The sequence below is a fragment of the Leptodactylus fuscus genome, chromosome 1 (genome assembly GCF_031893055.1).
Source record: "Leptodactylus fuscus isolate aLepFus1 chromosome 1, aLepFus1.hap2, whole genome shotgun sequence".
NCBI classification, from domain to species: Eukaryota; Metazoa; Chordata; class Amphibia; order Anura; family Leptodactylidae; genus Leptodactylus; species Leptodactylus fuscus.
Window position 1 is genome coordinate 259,426,273 of NC_134265.1, and position 16,160 is coordinate 259,442,432.

Consider the following 16,160-nt stretch of genomic DNA (forward strand, 5'->3'; position numbering starts at 1 on the left):
AATAGATTTTTTTTTAAATGTTATGCTAGCTAAAAATCATCTTGAAGTCACAGAATGTACACAGAAGTCACAGAAGGCATAGATACAGGGGTAGTTAAAAGGGTAGAAGTAGAGGATGTGATAGACCTGCTCCAAACATTAGCCCTCAATATTGTATTGAGTGCAGAAAATATCCCTGCCTATAAGAAAGCGTAATAAACTACAAGTTATCAATTTTTCTTATTATTTTATGGAACCAGCAGAGATTATTCTATTTTCCTTTCTTCATACTGTTAGGATAGATTCTTTCTTGTGGGGGAAGAATCTTCCCATCTTTCCAGGGAAACTCATGTCATTACATTTTTTAACTTTCACAGCAAGAAAAAGTGCCATTAAATGAATTGTAGGAGACTGTGCTGGAATAGCTAGACACCATAGAAATATTTTTTTCAGGAATTTACAGGACACCAGGACTAAGTGTTACATGATGGGTTAAATGATGCAAGCAAACTCAACTTCTTATATCTCCGATTGTCATCAATTGTGTGGACACTATATTCTACAGTATCTATGCTTGCTATTACAGCTCATCCCCATTTATTTGAATGGAACTGGGCTTCAGTATAGCAATGGAAGTATCACTGGCCTGAGAAAGCAGAAAGGGCAGAAAGCTCTACAAACAGCTGATCACTGATCGCCAGGGGTCCTGAGTATCAGACTATAATGATCTAATATTGATGGTCTTTCCTAAGGATAGGTCATCAACAATATAGTCCTGGAAACCTGTTTAAAGAGGGTCTTTCACGTCCTCATAGATGTGCGGTATTATTTACCACTAGAAAGTTGCCAGTACGCCCCCTTCCCGGACAGTGCAAGTATATGGAAGATGAGCTCAATGATGATGCTGAGCTGTAAGGCCCACCCTTTTGATAATGGGGAGATATCGGCACTTATATCTCCAATAATGGGGCTCTTACCGGGAAAGACGTAAATGCGATGAATTCAGCACACCATCAGCTTTCTAACAGTATATAATACCGCACATCTATGAGAACGTGAAAGGTCCTCTTTAAGAAAAAGCACATTGAAGGGCTATTTAAGCCTTAACCTTACATTTAGCTTTCTACTACTACTATTGCTACTGTTAACTAGTCATGGAATTTGCTGCCAGCTACAGAATCTCACTCCAGAGATTAGAAATGTAATATGCAGTAAATAAAAATGTAATAAATAGTGTAAGCTCCAATTCTTTTCTGTTAAATAAAGCTGGGTCAGTTAATTTTAACACAGTGAAAAGTTATTATGTCTTAATTAGCCCATGCGAGTAATGATCGGCCCTATCTCTAATAAGATCAGTAGCAGCAGGGAACATGGGAGATTGCTGAGCTGTGTGCATGAATATCCTATTAGTGGTCTTGGAAGACGCTGGAGTTGAAGCTGGAGCTGTATACGGACTGACCCTCTGTTCAGTTTCGGCAGACTTATCATTTTCCTTACATACGCACATTCTAAACTGACAGCGCTTTAAGGAGGCTGATTAATGGGTGCAGAACTGTAGGTTCATCAGTCACAAAAAGTGCAAAATTATTTAGTGTAAAAACCTCAAACATCATGACAACATATGCCAAGCAAACAAACTTCATCAGCAAAGAAGAACAGTGTTGCTGCCTGGAAGCGGCATCAGTTGCTGAAAAAAATCCCAGATGGTATTAATGAGAGAAGCAAAGAGTAGTCAGTAAACAGGCCAAGTTTAGAACATTGGCAAGCTAATATAACAAGGAAAGAGTGGCAGAAGCCTTCTCATTAACAATGCGAGAGCGCGGAATAAAAGCAGATTTTTTCTAGTGGGACATATGTCTAAAAGAAAAATAACAGGCAACACCTATTTATTAAAAAAGAGCCATGTTCAAAAAAAAGCTGAATATAGTTAGCATCAAAATGAGACTTTGAAATAAGTACTTGTGTAAAGCTAGCTTCACACAGCCATATTCAGTCCATTATATAAGGATCTAATGTCCTCTGTATCTCTCAGACCAAACACTAAGCCAGGATCCGGATCACAGTCATCTATGATGTCATAAGTCCTGGCATCATAGGTGATTATGAAGCTTGGAATTTGGTCCTCAGCTCATTTTGTCTGGAGAATACCCTCAACATCCAGTGTGTGTGCCAAAGACTGAATATGCTTGTGTGAAGACAGTTTACAATGCTGTTAGTTTTGGTGCCTTATATGTTATGTAGGCTCTGTACTGTCAGGAGGGCAGCGTCAGGCAGGAACAGACAAGGGGTGTGACTCTGAGCTCTGACACTGCCTGCCTCTGATTGGAGCTCTGAGTCACACCCCCTGTCTGACACTGCCCTTCTGACATTACAGAGCTTAAATAGCACATCAGGCACCAAAACTAACTATTACTCAGGAATGGTGGGGCTAGAGAGAAAATTCTACTAGTGTTAGAATCATTGGATTAGTGCTTATTCTCAGATGCTAAAAACTTGAATTGATGGAGGTGGTGAAAGGTCCTCTTTAACCCCTTCCCGACATGCGCCGTAATAGTACGGCGCATGTCGGGTCTGTAACTATGGCAACCGCCCGGGAGCCGGGCAGCCGCCATAGCCGCCGGGTGTCTACTGCTTTAAGCAGTAGACAACCGGCTCTAATGCCTCCGATCGGTCCCCGGACCGATCGGAGGCATTAACTCCTCCGGCCCCGCGATCAAAGACGCCGGAGGCGCCATTTTCCCAGCGGCACATGGGCGCCGCCATTTTGGCCGGGATCGCCGGCTCCTGGAGCATGCTCCAGGGCTGATGTCCCATTGCCATGACAGCCGGGAGCCTTGTACAGGCTCCCAGGCTTGTCTGCAAATCCTTTCTTTTGCAGGCTGGTCTATGCAGCCTGCAAAAGAAAGGATGCTTTTTTGCAATGCATTGCAATGCATTAGCATTGTAATGCATTGCATTAGTGATCATACCCCCTGGGGTTCAACACCCCTAGAGGGTCTAATAAATGCAAAAAAAAATTTAAAAAAAAGTTAAAAAAATATAAAAAAAAATATAAAAAGAATTAAAAGTTCAAATCACCCCGCTTTCCCTAGAACACATATAAAAGTAGTTAAAAACTGTGAAACATATACATGTTAGGTATCCCCACGTCCGAAATCGCCCACTCTACAAATCTATAAAAATATTTTTCCTGTTCGGTAAATGCCGTAGCGGGAAAAATAGTCGAAAGTGCCAAACCGTCGTTTTTTCACTGTTTTGATTCTGATAAAAATTTGAATAAAAAGTGATCAAAGCAATAACATTTCCCGAAAATGGTAGAACTAAAAAGTACACCCAGCCCCGCAAAAAAAGACGCCCTATGCATCCCCGTACACTTACGTATAAAAAAGTTACGGCCGTTGGAATATGGCGACTTTTAGAAAAAAAAAATTTTTAACACCGTTTTGGAATTTTTTTTAGGGGTCAAAATGTAAATAAAACCATATAAATTTGGTATCCCTGGAACCGTACCGAAACACAGAATATAGGGGACATGTCATTTTGGCTGCACAGTGAACGCCGTAAAACCAAAGCCGCAGAAATGCATTTTTTCTTCAAATCCACACCATTCTGAATTTTTTTCCTGCTTCCCAGTACATTATATAGAATAATTAATGGTAGCATCATGAAGAAAAAATTTGTCCCGCAAAAATTAAGACCTCATATGGCTCTGGGAGTGGAGAAATAAAAAAGTTATGGGGTTTTGAAGAAGGGGAGTCAAAAACGAAAAACGAAAATCAAAAAATGCCATCGGCGGGAAGGGGTTAAGGCCACTTTCACACAGTCAGTATTTTGCATCAGTAATTGTAAGCCAAAACCAGAAGTGGAAGCTACACAGAGAAAAAGTAAAATGGAAACATTTTCATCTCTTCCATGTTTTGGATGCCTTCATGGTTTTGGTTTACAAATACTAATGTAAAATACTGACAGATACAAACCATGTGAGTGTGACCGCACACTATGTTTGTCCACAATGCTTATAATATACACCAAAAACGCTACCAGTGTAAATAGTACACATCTGTTGACTTATTCATCCAATAAATGGGAGTTTGTCACCAAAATCTAGCATACCAACCCTGAAAATACTAATTTTAAGGTCACCTGAATCAAAGTACTTTCCCTTTTTGAATCATGGCCTCATTTCCAAGATATAGCTTTTATTGTCAATTTTCAAATGAGCTTTTTGGAGCAAGGAGGGGGTTGCTGTTGTTCCAAAGTGGCAACACTTTCATTGCACTATAGAGCTTATTTACATACTGAAAAAACAGATATCTTGGTAACAGAGGCATCAGTTCATAAGGGGAAAAGATTGTGTGTAACTTAATATGAGACTGATATATGTGTTAGCACCTGTAGAATGGGTGCAGCTCCCAGGGCCCCTATCCTTCTTTCTACGGATTGCACTTATATTGCATCATATTGGTATCTTAATTTTTAGCCAATATATCACTTATTCTATTTAACATCCTACTGAACTGAATGTTAGAACATAAATTAAAATGTTCATTGCATGGAACACATTTGACATCCGTTTTCTATATACCATGTTTTAATGGAATTGTAACAAAGAAGTAAAGCTTTGGCATACGTCATTTCTATCTCTGTATGAATTTTTCTTCTATGTAAAATTATAAATGGATAGGAAAGCACAGATTTTTCAGTTCCCTGGCAACTGTCCTGGTGTTTGTATAGGAGACAAAAACAGGTACCAGTACACAGATTTAACTCATCTTTTTTTTGACACATGAACACAAAACATTTCAGAAACATTTTTCAATTTCAAGTGTAGTCTTTTTGTTGTTGCTTTTTATGACTTCTAGATTAACACAAAGGAGTGCTTCACATGGTGATGTGCATTACAGCTCCTAAAATTGTGGAAAGTAATGTACCCAGCCTAACTGAGGTCAGGGGAGTGATTCACCCTGGTGGTGAGTAACATGTATTACAGTCCCTATGGTTGTGGAGAGTGATACACCCAGCCAGACTAACATCAATGGAGTGATCCATCCTGGTGGTGAGTAACATGCATTACAGTCCCTATAGCTGTGGAGAGTGATACACCCAGTCTGGCTAACACAAAGGGAGTGATCCACCCTAGTGGTAACGTGCATTGCATTCGCTATAACCAGGGCCAGCTCCAGGTTTTTATGGGCCCTTGGGCGACAGAGCCTCAGTGGGCCCCCTTGTAAAGGAGGTGGGGGAGTTGAGACACTGTGCATCACAGATGAAGTGAGTGACGTCACGCAGGAGTGTGGTGTCACCAACGCCATACCTCCCAATTTTTAAAGAGTAGAAAGGGGAAAAATGTGCGGCGCGCTCTGCGCGCTGCAGCAAATTTGGCTCCACCCACTTTTATGCTGACTCCGCCCATTCTCATTTATTTATCATGTGCTCCCAGACAGTATAATCCTCCTACAGTCACCCGTAAATTATATGCCCCCCCTCCATCTCTCCCCCAGTTTCATATACACCCTTCCTCTGCCCCCAGTTTCATGTCCCCCCTCCATCTCTGTCCCCAGTTTCATCATGTTCTCCCCCTTCATCTGCTCACAGTTTCATGTCCCCCATCTCTGCCCCAGTGTCATGCTTTTCCACCCCCCCATCTGCCCCAGTGTTATGCTGTTCCCCCCCTTCCCTTCATTTGCCCCCCCAGTTTCATTGAGCCCCCTACTTCGCTGTCCCCAGTTTCATGCCATTCTCTCCCCACCCCCTTCATCTTCCCCAGTGTCATGCCGTCCCCCCCCTCCCCTTCATTTGCCCACCAGTTTCATTGGGGCCCCTCCATCTCTGTCCCCAGTTTCATGCCGTTCTCTCCCCACCCCCCCATCTGCCCCAGTGTCATGCCGTTCCCCCCCTCCCCTTCATTTGCCCCCCAGTTTCATTGGGCCCCCTCCATCTCTGTCCCCAGTTTCATGCCGTTCTCTCCCCACCCCCTTCATCTTCCCCAGTGTCATGCCGTTCCCCCCCTCCCCTTCATTTGCCCCCCAGTTTCATGGGCCCCCTTCATTATGTTCCACCTTAACATTTAATACAAAACAAACACACTCACCTTCCATCGTTCCCCCGAAGCTCCTCTCTCCGCTCTCCCACTCCATTCACATAGGCGATTAAAGCAGGAGCTGTGAGCTCAGCTCCTGCTTTAAAGCTGCGGCCCGGCTTGCGTGTGTAAGCGCGATGTGATGACGTCATCGCGCCTACACACGCACGCCGGGCCACAGCTTTAAAGCAGGAGCTGAGCTCACAGCTCCTGCTTTAATCGCTTATGTATTCAGCTCATCGGCGTCCGACGGACGCCGATGAGCTGAAATCGGGACAGGCAAGTGCTGGGGCGGGCAAGTGCTGGGGGGCCCCCAGAGGCTCTGTGGGCCCCGGCACTTGCCTGACTATGCCGTGCACTGACGCCGGCCCTGCCTATAACTGTGGAGAGTGATACACCCAGCCTGGCTAACAGCAAGGGAATGACCGTCCCTATGGCTGCGGAGAGTGACGCATCCAGCCTGGCTAACATCAAAGGAATGATCCACCCTAGTGGTGAGTAACATGAATTACAGTCCCTATAGCAGTAGAGAGTGACGCATCCAGCCTGGCTAACATCAAGGGAGTGATCCACCCTGGTGGTGAGCAACATGCATTACAATCCCTATGGCTGCGGAGAGCGATACACCTAGCCAGACTAACATCAAGGGAGTGATCCACCCTTGTAGTAAAGTGCATTAAAGGCATAACAGCAAAGTGTTTGGAGACATTTAGAAAGAAGATATATAGTAAATTCCTTGAAATTATTTTAATATGTTTAGTTACAAAAGATTACTTAATTAGGCAGAAGACTGACAAATGTAGACAAGGTCCTAATAAATGACTAATTAATGTACTATCCTGATAAACTATGGACAGAGTATACATGTATTGTAGTGGCATAGCCCCTTTAAGCCTACTATAGTTCAACAAAAAATTTTACTTTTAATTTGCATGCAAATGAGCTGTTTTGTGCATGTTGGTCATGTCTGCCATTTTTGCTTGTAGTCACTAGCCTTCTCTGCTTCTAACATAAAAATTGACAGACTCGATGGGAGGTGGCTACAAGTGGATAGATGTGGCCATGACCAGGGTGCACTACATAGCTCATTTGCATATGAATTAAAACTTGATTTTCTTGGCACCAAGATTCCACTCTGACACAAACAATGTATGCTCACAATGCCATTAACAGCCCCTACAACCAGTAGCGGTTTTTAGTTTGGTCTATTTGGGTGGCTGATCAGAATCTGAGGCTTTACGGGGACCCATGACAACCCAAATCTCAAACCAATGAACAATTGTATGCCACTTAGACGTGGCCTGTGGTGACAGTAAAAATTCACATGTACCTGTAAATATATGCATGGCTTGAACTAGTCTTTCCATAGGCAAGGGGATAGCATTATAGTGTGGGTGCTGTATGCCTACTCCTGGCATAGCAAAGGAAGCCTGCTGCTCTTTCACCATGAAATCCCCCCTCCTGTACCCTATGACCATGAAAAATAAAACTACACTACACTTATCACCCCATCAGTGGGTATTACAGCATCTGGGGTGCAACACTAATGAAACTCGCCAGCATTTCTGTAGATATAATTGACATGCTGTGATTTCCAAAAGCGCATCGATTTTGGGAATTGTCGCCTGTCCACAGCACATATTTTAACGCAAAGTAATGGGATTCGCCATCCACTTTGCTATGACTGTAAAATGCAGTGTTTTTTTCTGTGGCATTTCCGCTGTGGGCGAAACAATGTACCCCTAAATTCAGTATGATTGTACTGACCCATAAAATATAAGTGACGTCATTTTGGCTGTACACATACACCATAAAAAAAACATAAAAACTAAATCCAAAGGAAAATGGTCCAAATGCAGTTTTTTTTCCACTCCATTCTGATTATTTTCCAATTTAACAGTGTGAAATATTACATATCACCACTGTGAAGTACAATTGGTCCCACGCAAAAAAATAAGCCATTATACACAAAAATGATTTTTTTTTCTGTGGTGTGAAAGGGTTAAAGTTGTTTCCTATTATGTGTAAAATCTCTTACATCTGTAAACACATGACCCCAAAATACAGGCTTTCTGTGGACCAGTTTCAGTGTCAATCCACTTTATAATGAGAGAATCCAGCAATCTCAGGGACTTTGAACAAGGCATTATCCATATTGCTAGACTAGTCAGGGGTCTAACTAACTAACATATCTGAATCCACAGTGCATCATTACTAAGCACGGGGACCATTTCAAGCACCATTGATGCTCAAGCAAAACAAAAAGACAAGGCTCTAATGGTAAAAAAAAACAATTTCATCACTGAGCACTGGAAAAACACTTAAGAAAAAAATACATCAGCTCATCAGTATTCTTGTGCAAGGAGGTAGTCGCCAAGCCAAAGTCAGTGCATGTAATGAGAACATGGCATGTTTCCTAGCTCAGGTTGTTTTTACTCCATGATGTACATGCATTGTCGTTCTTAAATGGATTTTCAATGAAGACTTGGATTTTATAAATTTGCTCTGGCTGCTGGAATTTCAGTACAAAATTTGAGAATGGAAAAACATTGTCTTATCGGATGAATTCAGATTCCGTTTCTCCATGCTTATGGGAGAGCAGAATTTGTCGCAAGCAGCATGAATGACTAATAGGTTCCTGTCAGGTGTCTGCAGTTTTAGCTGGTGGAGATGGAATAATTGTGTTTGGTGAAATATTTTCTTGTCACACCCTGGGACCTCTGATACCTATGGATGAAACTTATGAATGTCGTTATGAATTGTTATGGTTCTGATAGGCAACAAAGGTCCATCATACCCTAGATGAGTGTGTGTGTATCTATCTATCTATCTATCTATCTATCTATCTATCTATATATATATATTAAAGTAGCCATTCATGTACTGTTAATAGTACAGAGGAAATTTTTGTTTGTTTTCAAAAATTCACTATTTGTATCCTTGGATTGTTTCAGCTACTAAAACTTTGATTACTAAGGCACTAACGTTGCCTTATTATTAAGGGTACCATGGGCCCTGGTTGTTCAGAAAGAACAGCCCCCCACCATTCACACCAAAGATTGCTGTGACAGCAGGATGTTCCATAGCTACCCTCCACACAGTGAAATGTCCTATAGCTGCCCACACACAGCATAATGTCCCATAGTGGCCCCAATATAGTCTATTGTTATACAGGGGCTCAGTGTAATAGTGACACATTATTCTTGTTATGAATTTTCCAAAACATTTCAGGTTTGGCCGAACAAAAATTTTGGGGGGGTTCACCACTAGGGTTGAGCGATCGTGTTCGGAAAAAAACGGATTCCGATCGGCGATCGAGAAAATTTCACGATCGCGATCGGAATTCCGAACACAATCTTTTTAGGTGGGATCGGGATCGGTAGTATTTCCCACAATGCCTTCACACTGAGTATATAGTGTATACTCAGTGTGAAGGCTCCGCTGCGGTTCCATAGGAATGAATGGAAGCAGCCAACACACAGCCTTAACCCCCTGCGCGCCAGCTGCCGCCATTCATTCTAATGGGAGACTAAACTAACATGTCTCGTAGCTACTTACCTCCAGAGATGGCTGCTCCGCTGCTCTGCTGCTGTTCGCCTCGCTGCCGCTCCAGCTGCAGTCTTCTTCGCCTCGCGGCCCCCTCCCTGCCAGGTTAGGAGAGTGTGGGTGAGTTAGGAGAGTGTGGGTGGGTACAGGGCGAGGAGAAGTCACGTCTCCCCTCCCAGTACTCGCCCACACTCTCCTAACCTGGCAGGGAGGGGGCAGCGAAGGGAGAAGAAGACTGCAGCTGGAGCGGCAGCGAGGTGAAGAACAGCGGAGCAGCCATCTCTGGAGGTAAGTGGACACCAGGGGGGACTAAGTAGCCAGAGGATTAAAAAAAAATCCTCTGGCTACTTAGTGATTCACTACACAGCGTGGATTCTAACAATTCTTAGATTCCATGCTGTGTAGTGAATAGGATTGCTTTTAAAATCCGATCTCCGATTAATAAAAAAAATCCCATTGACTTGCATTGGGATCGGAATTGGGATCGAGATCGGGTTCGAATGAAAAATGATCGGAAATCGGATTTTAAAATCGATCCTGAAAAGTCAGGATCGGCTCAACCCTATTCACCACCTATGAACTAATATTACACTCTGGAAACTGTTCAGACCTCAGAGCATAATAACTGGAGACACAGGGGAGGTAAAAGAACATAACAAACAGTGTTACTCATCTCTCCTGGGTTTCAGTGCGGGGTCCCTGCCCTCTTCCCGCCTCCTGAATGATGTCAGAGACCACTTATGTCTGTGATTAGGCACTAGCAGTAACATGGTTAATGATGCTTGCCTCTGTGCGTCAGGATGACAGTGTTACCCATGTGACCCGCCCCGATGATGGAGGTGCCCCAAAGCCATCAGTCTGAATACAATTTCAATTTTGCCTTTATAAAAGCCTAAAAATTGGTGATTGATGTTTCAGAACACCAAAGCAAACCAAACACTTTCCATATCTCTCTGGTTGTAATAAGTTTCCTTTCCAGATTATGAAAAATCACTTGCAATATAGTTTGATTTAAACCAGCTATACAGATTAAGCTTTAGACTGCCATCATGTGTCTAAAATAAACTGTGGTTGATTGTTCATGTGGCCAACTCTCCCAGACACATGAACAACCAGGAACTATCCAATGAGTATTCAATAATCCCGGACACTTGGAAACAGTTGAAAGTCATTGCTAATGAAGTTCTGAAAACAGGAAATACCAGACACTTTGTGGTTGTGTGGCCACAATACAACCGTCACCCACTGGTCTATCACTATAGCTCATGGTAGACAAACAGCTGAGAATATCTAACACAACAGATGTAGGATCACACTCCTGAAGAAGCTGAAAGCAAAATGGGGGTTGAAACATAATTCCTGGTCAAGTATTTTATATTTTTACACGTTTACTCTATTCCTATCCATTTCTTGCCTTGGTTTATGTGCATAAGAGCCTGATTAGTTTATGACATTTTTAATAGTATTTATTTGGCAGTTGATTAATAAAGAATTTATATTCATTTGGACCTTTTTTTACTTGCCATATTTGTAGGTTTAGTTGATGGTTGGTTATATGGGACTGTTTTGGTTTTATGTATGACCGACCAACAACAGATTTAAAATTTGCTACTTCAGCATTCTAAAATCTAATCTAATGTATGGCCAGCTTAAGTCAGGCCCAAACTAAACTCACTGACAACAATTCTTAAAGGGATCCAATCATTGAGAATGACTTTTTTGACCCTAACACGTCAGAATAGCCTTAAGAAAGACTATTCGTCTCCTACCTTTAGATGCCTTCTCCGTGCCGCCGTTCTGTAGAAATACTGTTTTTCGCCGGTATGCAAGAGTAAGCGGCATTTTCTTGTGGCCTTTGGGCATGTGGAGTCGGCTCTGCCCGAGGCCTACAAGTTTCAAAGCCTGCGCCGGAAGAATACACAGGAAAACATTGTTCCTGAAGAAGATGGAGGCAGTGCTGGAGAGTTCTCTGACAGCATTGGAGACACCCCACTGCTGTTTGAGCGTTTGGGCCTGCCCCCAGTACTGCGAGAGAACTCATTTGCATACCGGCGAAAACTAGTATTTCTATGGAATGGCGGCGTAGAGAAGACATTTAAAGGTAGGAGAAGAATAGCCTTTCTTAAGGCTATTCCGAAGTGTTAGGGACAAAAAAAATTCTTTCTCAACGATAGGATGCCTTTTATCGACTTGCCAACCAAAATTGTAAATCTTATATAAAAGTAGTGACATGAAAGAGTCGAACCCAGAACTCTCCTGTATGTCTATATTCTTCTTATTGCTCTATAATTTGATTTATATTATTTTATATTCATTGTATATTTTAATAACCATCTCTTTTGACGTTGGTTAGCAAAATGATAATAAATTAATTTGGAACTTGCAAAGGTTACAGTTTTACCCACTTATATATACACTTAGAGATTTTAAAACATTTTAAACAGTGAAAATTGCTTTTATGGGAATGGTGGTGGTGGTGGGGGGGGGGGGGGGGACCATGACCTATAATTCAAAGATTCTGCAATAAGTTTCTAAGAACAATGACTATTGACAAGGGAGAAATTGTTTCTATTCTCTAACAGTTCTTCTATGAAAGCTGTGTTATTGCTTGTAAGAAATAAAATAATGAGACCATTACAGACTTCTTTCTATATTAAAATAGACTTTCCAAGCACTTGAACACTCCCATTGTTCTTGACTGTGTCTTGTGTCTGGCTGCTTCATTAGGGCATATCATTTTCTATTTACTTCCGATAATACATGTTTGAAAAATGTACTTGATTGCTCAAGTCCCCATTATTTGGCAATAAATGTCAATCATAATTCATTTTCATGCAGAGGTCTGTAAAAAATACATTATAAAGTGATTAGAGTCTTGTTAGCTGAATGCTAATATACAATTAATTGAATATTAGTTGCTGCTTCACTGGCTTGGAGTTAGGATTACTATACTGAATGGGAGCTGTACAATTTCCTCTTATCCTGCCCATGAAAACTTTGAATGAAAGCCTTCAATAAGATGTTAGTGTATACATTTTATATGTAAAAACAAACTGTACTGTATTATATATATAGGGAAGGGGGGTGTATAATATATATATATATATATATATATATATATATATATATATATATATAATGTTTTATGTCCTAACAATCTATGCCCGAGGTTACTTTGTTACTAATAATATTATAAATGTTCACATCAACAGTCATTCCAAGTCATTCTGCTAAAGTAGTGGTTGCTTTTGACAAAATACGTCAACGGTCTCTTAAAGATGCTTTTAAGTTCTCAACATGTCAATATGACAAAACAGCAATTACAGCATGTGTCATCCTTTCACCATGCATTAACAGTAGTGTATCTCCTTCATCCAGTACATATTTAGCACATCCCTTCAATAGTGACAACAATGCCCCCCAGTAATCACAGCAGAACCTCTTTCCCCAGTAGTATCTCCTCCATTCTTTCAGTAGTCCCAGTAACACTACCTTAAGAAATAGAAATACCTTCCTATTCCCTATTACAGGAATCACAACAGTGCTCTTACACTCTGTAGTCACAGTCATCACAGTAGTATCTCCTCCATTCGATCAGTAGGCCCAGTTAAGGATTGATGAACCTCTAAAGATTCATTACATTTTAGGTTTGGCCCATTCCATATCAGATTTGGATTGCTCATATTCACATAGATTTGGAAGAGAAATTATTATACTCTGAGGTCTCTCCAGACCCAAGAGTATAAAAGGTGGAGGCCCAAGTGAGGTGTTAAAAATAACAAATAACTATATTCACCTTCTCTCACCTTTTCGGGGCCTGCTTGCAGCATCCTTGGTCTCTCTCCAGGTCCTCTTCCAGGTTTCTGGGTGACATCATGTACCGTGGAAAGAGCAGTGGAGAAATCTGAAGACTTTGTGAAGAGGCCCAGAAAAGGTGGAAGGTGAATATAATTGTTTGTTAATTATTTGCACCTCCTGTGAGCTTTGATTTATTATGCTTTCACTTTACGTTCATGGGCAACAAACCCCAAACATTTTCAGGTTTGGGATGAACCCAAAACTTTTGCAATATTCAAATAGAATCTGGTTTGTTACAAACTGATTTGCCATCTCTAGTCCCAGTAATGCCTCCTCAAGAAGTCACAGAAATGCCCCCGGCCCGTTCACATGGAGTAAATGCGCATGTATTTTGGCAAAATACATGTGTAAAAAATACACGTGTAAAAATAAGACTCCCATTGACATTTTTTTTTACACGTGTAAAAAAACAGGTCAAAATACACGTGTAAAATGTCATTGAAGTCAATGGGAGTCTTATTTTTACACATGTATTTCTTACACATGTATTTTGCCAAAATGAGCGCGTTTACTCAGTGTGAACAGGTCCTTTAAGCAGTTACAGCAGTGCCCCTTTACACCAGTATTCACAACATATTTTTAATTTTCCTTGAGTATCCCCAGAAACAACTCTCCCTTTCTATAGAAGTCAACGATGTGCCCATTTGACTCCAGCAACTCCTAGATGTACTCCCTAAGGGTGGGTTCATACCTGTGCCTGGTGTCCGCTTTCGTGTTTCAGTCTTCTGCCGAGAGAAATTGGACAGGAGATGGAAACATGACAGTCAATTTTCAAACCTACTCACTTGAATAGATTTGCAAAGTGACCACCTGTGAGTGTCTTGTGCTTCTCCACGGTGAAAACGTTTTTTTTTTGTTTTTTTTTAACTGGACACAAAGTCTCCTGCAAATCCGACTTTGTGTCCGATTAAAAAAAACTGTTTCGCCGCAGAGAGGCAGAAGATGCTCATGGGTGGTCACTTTGCAGACCCATTCCATCTCCTGTCCAGTTTCTCTCGAAAGAAGACAGAAACCCGAAAGCGGAAACCGGGCGCAGGTGTGAACCCGCCCTTAAAAGTACTGCAGTACCCTATTTAACTACAGCAGCTAATGCAGTGCCCCCATGTAAAATATTCAGAGCTGGACTATCTTCATGCTGTAAGAAGTGGCTACATCCAGTGGTATAACTAGGGACGGCGGGGTCCCGTGGGCAACTTTTGACATGGCTCCCCCCCCTTCCTGACCAACACCAAAGACCTAGACTGACCGACCCCCCCCCCCCAGCATTCCTGCGTGCTCTATTATGCCCCATAGTGGCCCCTGCACACAGTATTATGCCTCATAGTGGCCGCTGCAGACAGTGTTATGCCCCATAGTGGCCCCTGCACGCACTATTAGGCCCCATTGTGGCCTCTGCACACAGTATTATGACCAATAGTGGCCCCTGCACACAGTATTATGCCCCATAATGAACACCCATGAACAATTATTATACTTAAGGGTCTTTCCAGACCCCGGAGTATAATCATCGGAGACCGAGGGGGGATACAAACATAAAAAACACTATCGCTTACCTATCTCCGGCTCCGCTGCAGTCCCGAGTATAATAATAGTGTTTGTGGGGCCCGTGGCGTCACTTACTGATCCCGGCCCCTGCCAGGATCGGTAAGCAAATAACGCCTATTAAGAAAAAAAAATGCAGCAATAACACAGCGATGTCCCGGGCCCTGTGGCAGCTTCTACCTGGTAGTTATGCCACTGGCTACATCCCATAGTACCCTTTCCACTCTCCAAGTGTTTGTATATACCGGTGCTTTCCTCATCGTCACTAAGATGGACATTGCAGTGTATTTATTCCCAAATGTCACAGCAACTGCCTGCCTATTCCACAATATTAACATTTCCTCTCCCTTCCCATTGTAGTCACATAAGTGACAACCTCCTTCACCCCGTAGTAACAGTAGTATATTTACCCATTTGCCTTAGTGTGGTATTCTAGTAAGCAGAGTATTTCCCTCAATCTAGTAGTCATAGTAGCCCATCCGGTATTTCACTAGTTGTTGCACATACAGTATAAGCCTATTTTCAGCTGATGAATGTAACTTCCACCTCTGTCAATACTATTTGCTATTAGAAGTCAGTGCAGGAGTATTGCATGTAGTGGCTATATACACTATATCTCTCCTGAAGTGCTTATTATTTATTATATACATATATATATATATATATATATATATATATATATATATATATATATATTATATATATATATATATATATATATATATATATATATATTTCCCTGCGATGGACACTGGCCTTTATATAGTGTGCCTACAAGCGGGTTTTAGTCTTTTGACTCTAGTGTTAATCATAAATCCTAAAGCAACTTTCATTGGTTTGCTCTTTTTTCGCTTTCTCCACAAATATCGTAATGGTATTCTATAGACAACAAATTCTTCTGAACTTCTCTTTCTTTTCTCAAAGACCACAGAAAGCTACAATTGTTAAAATTTTGTTTTGTTACTTTGACAAATATGGATCTTTTGTTTTACAACTGGGATTACAATTGTCTTTTGGCATTAAATTGATTTAGAGAATAGCCTGGGAATAGTATACGATGTGCCGAAAATGTCTCTAACAACAAAGATTAACAAGGAAGGTCATTAGACAGATGTGAAGCAAAAAGTACAGAGTGATTTGGGTAGGAAATGCCTCA

General features: G+C 41.5%; 1 protein-coding gene across 1 annotated transcript in view; it reads right to left on the minus strand.

Moving 5' to 3' along the window:
* LOC142217786 (bifunctional heparan sulfate N-deacetylase/N-sulfotransferase 3-like) overlaps positions 1–16,160 on the minus strand; it is a 320,369-nt gene that overhangs the window by 252,644 nt on the left and 51,565 nt on the right. The gene's annotated exons all lie outside the window — the stretch shown is intronic.